The sequence below is a fragment of the Lissotriton vulgaris genome, chromosome 4_1 (genome assembly GCF_964263255.1).
Source record: "Lissotriton vulgaris chromosome 4_1, aLisVul1.2, whole genome shotgun sequence".
Lineage (NCBI taxonomy): Eukaryota > Metazoa > Chordata > Amphibia > Caudata > Salamandridae > Lissotriton > Lissotriton vulgaris.
Genome location: NC_141691.1, coordinates 1,495,408,095 through 1,495,423,763, shown reverse-complemented (window position 1 = coordinate 1,495,423,763; position 15,669 = coordinate 1,495,408,095). Strand labels below are relative to the sequence as shown.

At 43.3% G+C, this 15,669-nt stretch overlaps 1 protein-coding gene across 6 annotated transcripts in view; it reads left to right on the top strand.

Annotated features, from left to right (window-relative positions):
• PCMTD1 (protein-L-isoaspartate (D-aspartate) O-methyltransferase domain containing 1) overlaps positions 1–15,669 on the top strand; it is a 507,689-nt gene that overhangs the window by 292,047 nt on the left and 199,973 nt on the right. The gene's annotated exons all lie outside the window — the stretch shown is intronic.

The following is a 15,669-nucleotide window of genomic DNA, read 5'->3' as shown; positions in this document are numbered from 1 at the left end:
AAATAGCTACCAACGATTGTCCCCTTATCTTTACCCACAGCATTCAGGCAACCACAAGTAAAGGCAGGCATGTAAGTCGCACGCTATGGAAGCGTCTTGTTCTCTTTTTGCTTGGTTAATGTATTACTGAGTCCTCATTATTTAACATTTTTAGCCACACAGTGATGTTATGCCTTTTTCTCCGTATACTGCGAATAGATAGCAACTGTAATACTATGTATATCACTGTTACTGACACAATGACTTTAAAACATGTGACATTGTGATTTGTTTTTTCAGTGTTTTCCCTGATGAAGGGCTATGCATTGGCTTGAAATGCATTGGATATGATGATAAAACAATGATGCTTCATTAACAAAAGTATTGAATAATGCAATATGAACTTTTCTGAAAAATAATATAAAGAATAAACAGATCTTTATTCACACTACGGATAAAACTGTGTGGAATCCTCTTATTTCACTGAGAGGAAAAACAGAGTTCCCCCAGGGATGGTCCCAGTGACCCACTGGTACCACTTCTATTTGAATGCCATATGGGTGCATATCTGCTATAATAGGGTATTTTGAGTATCTTTCTCATTTGATACCAGAGTGATGCCGCCGCCTTTAAACGTTTTAGTCTTATCTTCTTAAAGTACTTAGGGTGACCGTACTTGGATAGAAAATTACTTCCCTCCTTGTTAAGTACCGTTTTAAATGATCAGGGTACAGATCATAATATCCTAGTTATATCCTGATGTTTTTAAATTGGAATGCTCTGCAGTAGTTAAGAATATCAGGGCTGGCTATCCCTCCTTGTATTTTTTTCCTCCTTATTTTCTTCCAGGCTATCCTAGCCTCTTTTGCAACCCAGATAAAACTGGTTAGTTCCCCTTGTAACTTTATTTGATTATGGTTGAATTTCAGTGGAATGGTACTAAATAAGTAGTTGAATTAAGGGAGTATTGCCATCTTTATTATGTTGGATCTTCCAATAAATGATAGCGGAAGGCCTCCCCACTTACTTTTAGCAACTTCTTTACTTTAAGAGGTTTATGTATTCTCTCAAAGTTTTGGCTTGGGATTTCCCTTAAGATCTACTGAAATGTTGATGCCCAAATATTTTCTTTTTTCTTTTATTCTAGGGTCTTGGAAATGATTATTTCACTGGGAATAGGGAAAAGATGGCGGTCGGCTAAGGGGTGCTCGGTCGTGAGCCCCTCGCTCAACAAACAAAGCAGAAAATATGTGCGACGGAAAAAATAGATCCTACGGTAAAGCATTTGAAGCTAGAGTATACGGATAGTTAGGAAAAAACTTTAAACTAAAAATACACTACCTTGAGGCACGGGACATGGGATTCGCGTTATGAAAGCTCCAAGGCTGCGAGACTGAGAGGCCGGAGAGGCGGAGGGCACAGGAGGCGGTGTGCTTGCTGTTCGGGTCAAGGCAGGCAGCAGCAACGTTAGAACGGCAAAACAGCATTTCGGAGCCATGCAACGAAAGGAAAAAGGGAGGTGAAAGGAGTTCAGCACAGCCTCGCTATTCAGTCGTGGACTGAAACTGCAATAGCTCTCCAGAAAAGCAGGAGAGTTACTACAAGACTAGCAAGTAGAGGGAAAGCACTCAAACAGCCCGTTGCTTTGTGCAGAGGAGTTGTAAATCAGAACTATCAGCTTGCTCGGGTAAGTGAAGAGGAGGGGGGCTGCGTTAAAATATTGAGCGCAGTAAGGGGCAGTGATTGGCTTGATAAAACTAATAAATACTCTATAAAGTGCAATCTAAACACAGGGTACAGAGTACAAGATAGCTATATTTTCACAGTAACTTTTGCAAAGTATAAAAAGCAAATTAAGTTACAGGAGATAATACAGAGTGCAGAGCTGGATCTGCTGGAGACAGAAGGGGTTAGAGTGGCAAATGGTAAAGGGAGTGTTAAATCTAAGGCACTAACGCCCCCTCAAGGATTAACTGACACGAAGAAGACATTAAAACAACAAAGGGAAGGCATAAGCTACTCTTTAAGGAGCAAAAAGTCCCTGTTAGAAGAGGGAGAGTTTGAACACCCTCCTGAGATAACAAAGTTGTCTGACATTTCACCCCCTGTAGTCCCCAAAAGTAAAAAAAAAGACAAAATACAACTGGAAAACTACAATACCCCGTGTCTAGAGCAAGTCAGGCAAAACTAAAAACACTTGGCTCTACAAAACAAAAGATAACACCCTCTCTGAAGTCCTTTTTTAAAGTGCAGGAGAATCAGAAAGAGGAGAAATATCAAGCTAATGCCCAAGCTGAAAAACAGAAAGAAACATACAACCAGGAAGTATTTGAAAACATGTCAAATACCAAGTACTAGTAATAGGTATGCTGCCTTAGAAACATCTGATCAACAAGAGATAGAAACATGCGCCTCTAACTCCGCTAATGTAGAGAAACCTGAGGATGATGCAACTCCGAAAAAAAACACGGATTGTTTGAAAAAAATGATGACTACTATGATGGAGGAGATAAGATCCAACTTCGAAAAGTCAGAGAAAAACCAGACTAAAATTTAGGAAGTATGCGTAGAGATGGACACAAAATAAATACTCTTATGGAGAGAGTAACCTCAGTGGAGTTGGAGGTAGGGGCATTAAGCAAGAAAGTGTAAGAAAACAGAAAAGAAATAGAGCAACTTAAGGCCACAGACAAAGTGGTCTGTGATAGATTGGAAGCAATGTAAAACCAAGCGAGAAGGAACAATCTAAAAATTTTAAATGTGCTAGAAGGCGAAGATATTAAAGCATTTATAATCAATCTATATGGCGACATAATACCATGGACAAAGTCCATTGATCTTCCAGAGGATATACAGAGAGTCCATCGGGACCCATTTGGTAGAAATAAGACAGGAAGAACCCAAGGAAGATTCTTGTGAACTTTAGGACTTACACCCTTAAAGAAAGGATGCTGAGCGAGGGCCTGAAAGCAGGCTCATTCCCCCAAATGACTGGTCTTACAGAGTCAGATCGGATATATCCAAGACAACGCAAAACAGGCAATGCAGCTAAGCCAGTACATACAGCAACTAAAGTCACAGGGGGCAACAGTTCATATGCGATTTCCAGCAGCACTAAGAATAATGTGGCAAAATAAAATGCACAATATAAGACACCCAAAGAAGGTAGAATGCTTTATAGAGCAAATTAAGTCACAGAAGTAGGATCAATATGACATAGCAAGGAAAAACATGTTAAAAAAGCGCGAGGAGTTCTAAGAGGGGCAAAGGAATGCCCCAAGAAGAATTAGGCAAGGCTTTTCCAGGGAGGGACAGGGGGTGGCAAGAAAAAAGATAAAAAAAATAAAAAAAAGTGGGGAAAAAATATAAACAAATACATGTCCAAATAAAGCAATATGAGGAAGAAGGAGCCCAGAAAACTACAACAAAGAAATCAAGGAGGATACAAAGTAGAAAGTTAAAAAAAAGGAATAAATGTCCGTTAAAATAATGTCATGGAATGTCAATGGCCTCAGATTGAATAAAAGAAGGGCTAAGATACTGGAATACCTAAAAATAGTAGACTGTGATATGATATTGCAAGAAACACATCTGTTGAAAAAAGAATGGGGAAAGTTTTTTAAAAATCAAAAGTGGATAGCTAGCTGGGTATGTACAAAACCAAAATTGTACTGTGAAAGGAGTCGTGGTCTTAATAAAGAAATCAATAGGAGCTCAGATTGAAGCAGCAGAAGTGGATAAGATGGGTAGTGGTGAAACTAAAAATACGAAATGATATATATAGATGTGGTTGGATATTATGGGCTCAATCAGGACGACCCAGAACTTCTTCAAAAACTTTACTCTCAGCTTCTGACTGCACAAGCCCCGATAATAATGGGAGGGGATTTCAGTATAATTTTGGACTTAAAAAAAGATAGATTCCCAACGAAACATGCTCCTAACTTACCCAAAAGGAGGGAGTGGGCGAACCACTGTATTAGGGATCTTGGTATCATGGATGTCTGGAGGGAGAAAGGCAATAATTCCAAAACAAACATGTTGTAAAACAAGAGGTTGGGGCACGCATCAAGGATAGATTATTTTTTAATAGATAAGGGCCTATTAAAAGCAACACAAAAAATTGAACATGTACCAGCATGTTTCCCTGTATTACCGGACATTTACATGTTTCGCTGTATTGCGGGACCATCTGAACCTTACCAATTGGAACTGAACACTATATGGAACAACGGAAACAAAAACAATTTTAAAAAATACCGAGTGTTTTCCGTTAAGCCTCTCACCATATGCAGCGATCCGCGACGTCCGGGTGGGCCAGCTCCGGATCCACCCCTCTGCTTGTCCCCTGCCTGGACTTGCCTGTGGCTGACACGTTGATCCATGCAGCCGTTCTGGGTAGGTGGATGGACGCATCGATCTTTTCCCCACCGCCTGTAACGACCCAGGACCTGCTGAGCATGCTCCGGACCCTCCTATCTGCCTGTTGCCTGCGTGATATGTCCGTCGGCGACCCGGCGAACAAGGCGGTTTGGTCTGGGTCGCGGACAAATCCTGAGGCACCCGATCCTCTGGTCTGGCGCTACGACGTGCTCCATGAGATGCCTACTGCGATCCACGACGACTTGATGTACACGCTACTGAACCGCCCTCCAACGTGCCGCCCAGTCTGGAACCGCTTAACTCCCAGCCTTGTGTCCCTGCTTATACTGCTCCAGTAAATCAGGCGACCCAGACCCATCCCGTAGTCTGCTCTAATCCCGACTTGTTTCTTGTCTGACTACGCAGGATTTTCCTGCTGATTTGGGCCACCAGCACTGCCTCCTCGATCTATGAGCTGCCTTGGCTCATCCCGCTGTCGGTGAAAATCCTGTCAGTACCCGGCCGAAGAGATCGTGTTGCTCCACACAGCTCTTGACTGCTTTTGTTGATGATCTGAAAGTAAACATTGATTGATCCCTCGGACTCCGGCTGCCAAGAGTTAACTTTGATTCTGTTTATTTTTTCAAAGTAAACATGATTGGCCCCACAGATCCGGCTGCCGAGTGTTGACGTGCCCTCCTGAAATCTGCTCGTCGATCCAAAGCACTTGTCGTCCTTGATTCCGTTTTCCACCCCTCAGCTGATTCCTGTGCCTCACCTCCTCTATGTGTCCTCACGGCACCCGGTAGTTGATTGCCCTGCTCCTCTGCCTGCTTTTCCTCAACACATCTTCAAGTGTCTCTGCCTCCATTAAGCCCCAAAATGGCGAACTCCGCCTAGCCCAATCAGACCCTAAACGAGCTTCTCCAAGCTCCCAGTTGGAGCATATGACAATTCCCTCATCTAACTAAACAGTATGTTATGCCAATGTCTGAACTACGCTTGATATACACCCTTGCTTTCCACCTCTGCCTCCACTATAGTTATGGGAGCGTGAGTAAGCAGTTTATAATTTTATACGCCTGAATAGTGGGTATGTGTGCATGAGTTAACCTTTCTGATGTATCGACCTCTGATTTCAATTTTCCTCATTTGTTTAAATCTGCATGAGTCAACCTTTCTGATGTATCTACCTCTGATTTCAATTTTCCTCATTTGTTTAAATCTACCCCCTATATTTTGCCACTATTATTATCAGCATATTTATCTGTTATTTTAACTATGTTATTGACTCCATTTTAGCGATGTAACCTGTTGTTGCTCTCGAATTTACGCCTGATCTTTCAACTCCTCCCTTGCTTACACTACTTACCGTTCCTACCTCTATTTTTCTCTCTCCCAGCATCCCCCCCTCCCCCTAGTTTTTGGTGTCTAATTACTCACTTGCCTACCCTATGTCCGGATCCCGCTCTACCTTTACTCTCCCAACGTCCCCCCTGCCCCCCACTTTTTTGGAGTTCCAAACCCCCTCCCCCCCTCTACCCTCATCTCCTTAACTTCTGTGTCTTCACTCTGTCCTCCTCCCTCGTCCTCCCAACATGCCTCCTCACACCACCGTCCATCAACCCCCGGACCCTACTCTCGCCAAAGATGGCCCCAACTCTTGGATCTTTCTCTATCCCCCCAGTCTCTCCAAACATACTAGAAAAAACTGCAAACATAAACTCCTAATCCGTAACCCAGAAACTCTCACTGTTGACAACTACATTAGCCTCACCTCCCCCATTGTCACCAACTACATCTTTTACTCTAAACGCCCCTCCAAATGGAAGAGCATCTTCCTTCAACACCTCCCAATCTCTAAAATAACCAAAATTCCACATGGATCCAAACTATCCACCACTCCCTCCCCAGCCTTTCATGGTGATGTTAATATCTCCATGTACAAAACTGGTAACATCCTCATACAAGCCAGGTCATCCTATCTCTCCATCTTCGAACTCCACTTCAGCACTATGTCCCTCCTCCTCGACCACTCAGCACCTAACACTCCACCTCCCCAAACGAATAGCACCCCTAACACCTCACCCCTCCCTCCCTGCTCCACCCCGACTCCTAACCACCCAATTAACACCGTCACCCAACAATGGACTTCACTATCTCCCTCCTGGGACCTCTCTACTGATAAGGACATCCCCCATTCCATACCTGACATCCCCCTCTTATCTCTCTCTCTCCCCCTACCCCCATGAACACCCTCTCTTCGGACTCCTCCTTCAGAAATGATAGCCCCCACTCCCAATCACCCACCTACCACTCCCCTCCCACGACCCCACATCCCCTCGACTTGTCAAACGCCCTAACCCTGGTCCAGCCACTCACGTACTCCTCCGCACCCTCCCCTCAATCACCCGCTTCACCGGAAATTCTATGCCCCCCAAACAACCTCACCCTTCCACCGACACTTAACAGCTCTGTCACCCCCCTCTCCTCACCTACCCACTCCCAATCACCCACTTACCACTCCCCTCCCATGACCCCACCTCCCCTCGACCCGCCAACGCCCTCCCCCCGGCCCAACCACTCACGTACTCCACTGCCCTCTCCCCTCAATCACCCGCTTCACCGGTCCCCCTATGCCCCCCAAACAATCTAACCCCTCCACTGACGATTAACAGCTCCGTCACCACTCACTCCTCTCCTACCACCCAATCTCACCACACACTCAACATACCACCTTCTGCAACTATTCAAGACCACCCCCTTTCCCCAGGCCATATTCCTCTTTTCTCCTACCCCCCTCTATCCCTCCCCGGAACCATATGCCTCCGAACCTACATAACATACATAACACCAAACTTGACCGTTCTAATTTGACTACCGAACCACTCAAAATTCCAAGCCCCATCACCTTCCACCACACGTCTCCAACCCCATCTCCCCCTCTCACATAAATCTACCCTCCGCAAATAACTCAGACAGCGCCTTCTCGATTTCTCTCCTCTCCTTTATTGCCCAAAGCCTACAAAAAATTGAACGTGACCTTGTTAACGTAGCTACTGAACTGACCCGACTCAGGATAGATTTCATCCACCTCAGAGCTAAAACCCTCACCCACCATAAAACCCCCGCCCACCCTCCCTCAAAAATCCCTCACACCACATACAACAGTTGGAGATCACTCCCTTTCCGCCGCGATACATACAGACCTCGCTGCACCTCTAGCCATCTCTCCCCATCTGCCATTGCCGACCTATTATACTCCTACCTTCCTAATGTACCAACTACAAACCCCCTACCCCCCGCGCCACAATCCCTGTTACTATAGGTACTAATAGAACCCCTTCCTCCCCCTCTTCCCTCAGACCACTACCACAACTCACATTGATCCCCTCGTGCCCACTCTCCATATTCAACCCCACACCACTGAAGTGCATGCTCGTCAACTGCCGATCCGCTGTTTTACACGCCACGGAGATTTCAGAAACAGTCCTGAGTGAATCCATTGATATCGCATTCCTCACAGTAACCTGGCTAAATGACCACTCGGCAAGCATACTCGACCGACTCTCCCCTCCTGGTTACTCTATTCTTAGAAAAGACAGACCAATCAGAGTGGGGGTGGTCTCGCCATTGTCTTCAAAAATGATTTCCAGTTATCCTTATTACTAACCCAGGCTACTCCTCCTGCGAATACCTAGAAGCGGAACTATCAACCCAAAACTCTCTCCCAATTCGCCTACACAACATCTATCACACCTCTGTCAGCTTCTTCACTCCAGGAAGAGAGTTCCTCTCCAAATGTTGCGGCTGCACCATAGGAAAAAGCAGTCAACACAAGGTTGGTCCCAGAAGATCAGGACATAACTAGATCAGATGTGCCACAATTAAGGAAAAGCCAGTACTTCTTCCGGCCCAAGATATACTCGAAATTTTCCTTTTTGAAGGACCCAGGCCCAGCTATATTCTCCAAAAGCGGGACCATAGAGGGGCTCCAATCACCTCTACTCCTTTAGCAACACACAGCTTTGATCAAAAACAACCTTTAATAATAAAGGATACCGCAGTATTGACTCACCCTAACGGCAGGCATCAAGCATCTATTGGAAGTAACGCCAAGGGCTCTTCCAGCAGTGATGAGATCCTTCTACAAGTTAATCATGAACAAATACATGGCGCAGTAGTCGGCGCAACGCAAGCAGCCGACAATACAACAGAGCTCTGCACAAACAAGGGAAACAATAGTAAACAACTGCAATACCAACTTGCGCATCAGACGGACAGTAACATAGAGCAAGTTACCTCCTTACAAAACACATCACTGGACAGCTTACGAACTGTTTCAAACTCTACTCCACATTCTCAATTGTGCAGGCCAGTACTTGAGAACTCAATGGATTTGCCAATTCTAACAACTACATTACCCCAGCGCCAGGAGGGCTCAACATTAGGTTCAGATCGGTCGGATTCTCTGCATTCTCAAGATACTCCTTCTGCAACCGCGACAACTTCTATTGAAGAAATTCTAATACCCACACAACAAATAGACATTGAACAAAGATCAAACGACAAAGCATCATACTTAACAAATTCACCTTGTCAACTTTTGGCAATCATCAGCCAAGACGCATTAGCTAGAGGGTCTCAGGCAGGCTTGTCGCAAATGGGGAAACTCTACGGTAAATCGCAAATAGGAAATGGTCAATCGCTCTTCAAGGAAGAACTGTCCCCCTCCAATAGAGATATATCCTTTTTAGCTTCCAAAGAGTGGGAAGACTTAGTTGCTTCTTACAATCAGGACTCTAATACCACCCCAAAAATATCACAGACAGACAGAATCAATATTGACCATAGTAATAAAAACCTGATATGGGAATCATTACTAAGTAATATGCAATATTCAACTGCAGCTTTACAATATCAGTCCCACAAACTGGACCTTCAACTTACAATTCTTCAAACACTGGCTGACTTCACCTCTGGGATTTAAAGAAAGTTAGCCGATCTGAATGCCCTAATAAAGAGAGGGCAAGAAACGGCCTTCAACACATTGCCTGTGCAACAAGAATGTTCCTGTGCTCCAATTGTTGATACACTTCTAACGCTCCCGACAATTTTGGGAGATGTACTAACTGCTCTGAAACCAGCAGCTACAACTTTGAATAATGTTAACAAGGAAAAAATGACGGTAGACAATACAACACTGTCCCCGCAATTGACAGGGCCATCACCGTCAAGTAGCAAAAACCTAACAGGAGGAAGTGCTCCACTGCAAGTTTCTAATAGTGGACCACAAAACGGAAAAGAAATCTCACTAAAAACAGGTCGTAAGCAAAAAAGGAAAGGCAGGAAAAAGACACCGAATATACAGGTTCGGTATCTGGCTACTCATCCTCAGCCCTCTCTAGCCCTAACGGACAGAACAAGAGAGGATACACCAGACTTAGCAGCTGCAGCGCTGACCTCTGAGAAAAAGGAGCCGTCTAATGCAAGACCTAATCTCATAGAAATACAGTGTAGGTCTTCCAGCCTTTCAGGCGGCGCCAGCACCCATCTTGAAGTCGACAACGATTCAATCAGGAAACCTTTCAATAGCATCCCCCTTCTTAGCTCTTTTACCCAAACTCCAATCCAAGTCAAGAGTCACTCATAACTACCTTAGACAGGAAGGCATTTGCTGATGATCCACAGGTAACAGATTTGAAACATTTAGCCCCACGGGACATCTGTGTTGAACCTTCATTATTGTTAAGTCAAAACTGTGAGCAAGTCGTTATCACGCAAGATAATGCCCAGTCCTCCTTTGGCAAACCCATACCTTCCCACAAGAGTCAAAACCAAGGAAGTGACAAAGTTAATCCTATATATCAAGGGGCTGTTGTTCATACACTACATAATCGCACTACCTCACATTGCCAGCATCACGAAAAACCTGTTTGCACAGTAATAAATAGTGAAGGTACAATGCTTCAAGCCAACGACACAACAAAGGAAGAAGACTCCGATACAATAATTTTCATCTCTCAATATGAAACACTGGGGCGAGAGGACACGCTAAACAGAGGGAATATTCTAAGGCTCTTACATTCCAACCCATCCTTAGCCAACATTGATACATCGGACCTACTATCAGTTGAATTTATGCAACCTAACAATAGCCAGAGCTCTGAATCGACTAAAACAAGATGGCAAACCCCGAAGGTTGCAAGCAGAATTTTGCGGGAAATAAGTAGATTTCAAAATTGGGGAATAACTCTGAAATCAATTCCAAAGCCACTATATCCAACTCCTTTTCTCACAAAAGAAACCTGTTTTCCACAACAGACTACTTTCTCGGTTTTGAAAGGAGCAAGGAGTAAAACACCTGGCATAACCACTTCAGCAAATCTGACAATTTCAGTATTACCAACTCAAGGTCGACCTGTTCCAATTCATCCCTCAACAACTGATAACTGGACAGGTACCCAACGACTAATAACATCTGCACGACCAAATTGACAACAGAAGACTGCAGCACAGCCAACCTACACAGCGAAAAATGGAACGTCAATTTGTATCTGGAACATTAATGGCTTGGCTTCTAAAATGTGCGAGCAGGAGATTCTAGATTTCCTGAATCTTTTGATATGATTTTACTTCAGGAAACCTGGGAAGATAAGCCATACGTTCTACAAGGCTATACCTCTTACTCACTATCTGCAATCAAGGGATCTGACTATGGCCGTCGCTCAGGGGGGGTTACTGTTCCTAGCTTCAATAACAGAAATTGGGGACTTTCTTTATATCACAACACACATATCACCACCAAGCTGTATTCAAGCCGTAAAAGTAACACTTAAGATCAATCAACACAATAAGGATATAATAATAATGAACGTCTATCTACATCCTAAACAAAAAGGCAGCAAAGGAGTTGATAATGGAGCTGAAGAGAATAATGGATGAAGAGAAAACAGAACTCCTTATCCTGGCCGGAGATTTCAACATGCAGCTCCTAGGGCCCACCCAGGCCGATGAAATAACACAGGCCCTTTCGTATGTTTGGGAAATTCCAACACAATGTCAACTAGAGAACAAAAAGGCCTCAAGAACAGCGAAGATCTTGCTCCAGGATTTGGAGCACCTAAATATGAGAGCTTTAAACGGCCGGTTTAAGGAGGATATCCCCCCAGCTGCAACGTATTACTCGACCACAGCATCAACTCATCTAGACTATACCTTCACGACCTTGAATTTGTTCAATAAAATTGCAACTTTTAGGATAGGCAATAATGAATTCAGCAACCATCTTCCACAAGAACTGTCTCTTCAAACAACAGCATGCAACCCACCAGAAATCAGACGACCAATTGTGCCAGAGGAGAGCAACAATCTTAAAAGAATAAGGTGCAACTCTAGTAACATAGAGAAAATAACAACATCCACCAAAGCTCTATTCAACCAGGCAGGAGCAAACTCTGAGCAGCCCGTCGAAAGTTGGGCAAACTTTGTTACATCCCTCAGAGGTAAATTCGCATCAAGGCAAGTCCTGAACCAGAGGAAAGCCCCAGCAGCCACGACCGAAGCTGGAAAGAGCCCTGCTTCTAAAAAATTGAAGCAATCTATAAACCGAACGTTGGAAATTTCCAAATAATTGGTGCCTGCAAGATACCCTTCGGGAACTAAGGAAATCGCTTAAACAGCGGAGATGGGAGAACAAAAGAGTAAAGGAAAACGTACTATGGGCACAACTTCTTTCTGATGCAAAACAGCGAAATAGTGCTAAGTTCTGGGCATCCGTACACAAACTGCAGCGGCCTAACCACCGTGGCATAGACTCCAACATTACAGAGGCAACCTGGGCCGATTATCTATCCCAACACTTTAACGGCCCTGTACTGGCCCTTGCTACCCCTCCGTTTAATCCTGGACACGTCAATGCCGACAAATCAATAGGGGCAGTGGTAATCTATGAGCATCCAAGTAATGGCGACAGTATACAATTAAAGCCCACGCAGCATGAGACAGAAGTGCAACCAGATCAGCACAATCAACCCAGTGCATCAGATGAGCAAAATGACCTCCTGGCCTTGGCTATAAAGAAACAAATAACAAGAGGCAGAAGGGCTGGTGCACCTGGCCCAAACGGCATACCTCCAATGCTGTATAAACAGGACCCAGAATTTTGGGGCAAGGCACTAACCCCAGTGATAGGACACGCTTTAAGAAACTCTGTATTTCCATAGTCATGGAGAGGCTTAGTCATTAGCACAATACATAAGCAGGGGTCAAGGACAGCTCCAAACAATTATCGATTGACAGCCCTCATAGACACTGAAGCCAAATACTATGCGGGCATCATTTTAAACGATCTGACCAGCTGGTCCTCTGCGAACAACATCATATCCATTACTCAAACCTGTTTCCGCCAAGGGCACAGCACCACTACCAACATCATGGCCCTAACAATGATTATGGATGCTGCAAAGCAGGGCAAATATCCTTTATACCTCTGCTTCATAGACTATTCAGCAGCCTTTGACCACGTTGATCGTAAGAAGCTCTGGCATAAGCTGGATAGATGGGGCATACCAGCACCCCTTTTAGATCAGCTCATTAAACTGCATACTAATACGTGGATAAGAATTAAATTAGGAGCTGGGACCCACCTTTCTACCAAAATAACCACAACAAAGGGCCCAAAGCAAGGATGCGTTTTGGCCCCTCTGTTATTCAGTCTTTTCCTGGCAGACCTACCTGATAAGCTCAACTGCTGCTTCTCCCACGCTCCAAAATTAGGCGGCATAACACTAACAAATCTGCTATACGCCGATGATCTGGTCTTGATCAGCCGGACACCCATTGGACTACAGCGCCTTCTAGACGCGACTCACAAGTTTTCGCAACAGAATGGCCTAAATATAAACTTTTATTAAACCAAAACCATGGCAGTAAACCATCACAAGAAGGCAAAACCTAGTTGGTATCTGGCCGGTAAGCATCTAGACCAAGTAACAATCTACAAATACCTGGGTGTGTTGTTAGACCATAACAACTAATTTAAGCCGCAGCTGGAATCCTTGCGAAGGAAGGGAGTCACAACCTATCTAGCGCTGAAACCTTTGAAGAAGCTGCTTCCGGACTTAACTCTCGACCCCTTTCTAAAATTCCTCCAAGCCAAATTGAAACCTATAATCACCTACGGAAGTGAATCTATGACCGGTAGAGACGCCGCAACTCTTGACAGCATAATGGCATCCTCCTATAGAGCAATTTTCCATCTTCCCAATTACACTTCACCAGCTCAAATTAGGCTGGAATTTGGGCTTCAAAGACAGGCAGTAGACATGATGGGAGCCTTTATTAAGAGCTGGCAAAAAATTAGAGCTGCAAATTTAGGTTCCTTAAATAATCTTAAGTAAGTAAGCATTTTATTTGTAGATTAATTAAAATCATTACAAGCAAGAAAAAAAATAAGAGCCACCAAGAAAAACAAGCATATACTAGACACAGAGTTTTTAACATGTTAAAATGATCCACCAATAATGCGATAATAGATGGCCATTCAATTAAAACATTAAAACATTACACGATAAGTAAAATACATACAAATTACTAAATTGCCTTATAATTTGCACCAAGAACTATTATAGCAACATTTACCTGAAGTGACTTATGTTAACAGTTGGAATTACAAATACACATTTTTAGCTGTTTTTCATTTACAAGCGGTAATAAAGTGCAATGTGCGCGCCTATATTAAATTATACTCATAGTCCCTTAAGCTAGTTTAACACATTGCCTCTAATGAATCTTAAATTATGTTTCTTAAGTATTTTATATCGCAATACAGTTATTTACCCGTTCTACTACTTTTAGTTTATTCTCTGCAATAATGATAAATTTAACAAAACAATAAGTAAGTTTAATATTGGCTCCACTCAAACAGGTAATAATAGCTTGCCTACATGTTTTAATTCCTAGTTCATTAAAGATCGGTTTTAAGATGGACTTCCGGGCGTCTTCCAGAGCTGGGCATAAGGGTACTATATGAATTATTGTTTCCTCCCCTTGCCTACAAAGCCTGCAAATGCTTGATGACCATTGATTCTCCCATTTTGGTATGCCATCCTTTGTCTGATATCTTCCCAACCTTAAATGCATGAATTTATTCTTAAACCTAGGTTTTATATGATATGCCAAATAAGGTTGAGGCGACAGCCTATCAAAGGAATTAACAATTGTCCAGAAATTATTTTTTTTCCTTAATTCCTCCTTGTCACCTATAATTGTTAGCAGTGCGGCCATTTGATTCATTTCTTTTTTTTAAAACTACTTTACTCCTCATTTCATCCTTAATCATCTCTGGGTAGAGTTGCACCGAACTGCAAAATTGCCAGCTTACATGTATCTCCAAGAATCTATTAAAACCTTAGGCTTGACAGATGCCTGGAACATCTCAATCAGCCACTTGGAGTTTAAAAAAATTGTAACAAAGACAACAAGGTTAATATCATCAATAGAGGACAAGAAAACATTGTCCAAACGTGCTCACAGTTGGGCTGTGCTTAATAACTATGAAGTCCTCAAACTCCAACCCTACCTTATGGCACATGCAAAGACTGCCACTAAGGAAAAGTTCTTAAGACTTCGACTGGGAGTTTGCCTGATTAATCCATTTCTACCGCCATGGGAAAGAAAGGGAGGCGAACAGTCTTGTCGTCTGTGCACCTGCGGCACGGAAAATCTTATCCATATTATATGTATTTGCAAGAACTTAAAGGACATACGGATCTCCTTGTTGAAACCATTCTTTAACCTGCATGGCGTCAGGTCTTGCAGACAGGCGGTGATGCTGTGCTTTAATCCAACTTTAGTACAGCTCAACTGCCGTCTTGTAAAATTCTTCGAATTAACAGAAAAAAGGCTGAAAAATGCATCCTCAGTTGTCATTGACTAGATCCGCTCAACGGCCCTGGCTCTTTAAGATCTTGCCTAGTAAAGGTATCTCATGGCTTCCTAAATTGGTACTGCAAATTGCAAGCAGGGCCATCAGACAGCTGTCTCATGCCGCGCAGATGCTTCTCATCAGTTCAAAGTGATATATTTTATCAAACTGACTTTTCAGTGACTGAGTATTAATTGCACAATTGATTTTTTTTTATGTAGTTATTTTAGTCTTGTAAACTCCTCATTTATTGTAACCTTGATTTTATTGTTATGTGCTATATGCAAGGTTTTAATTAATCAAGCATAATACATTTACTTACTTACCCCCCGGGTCCACCACAGCCCTTCATTGATGACTTATCTGAGCTCCTGACGAAATTTGCATTATCCAACTCAAAA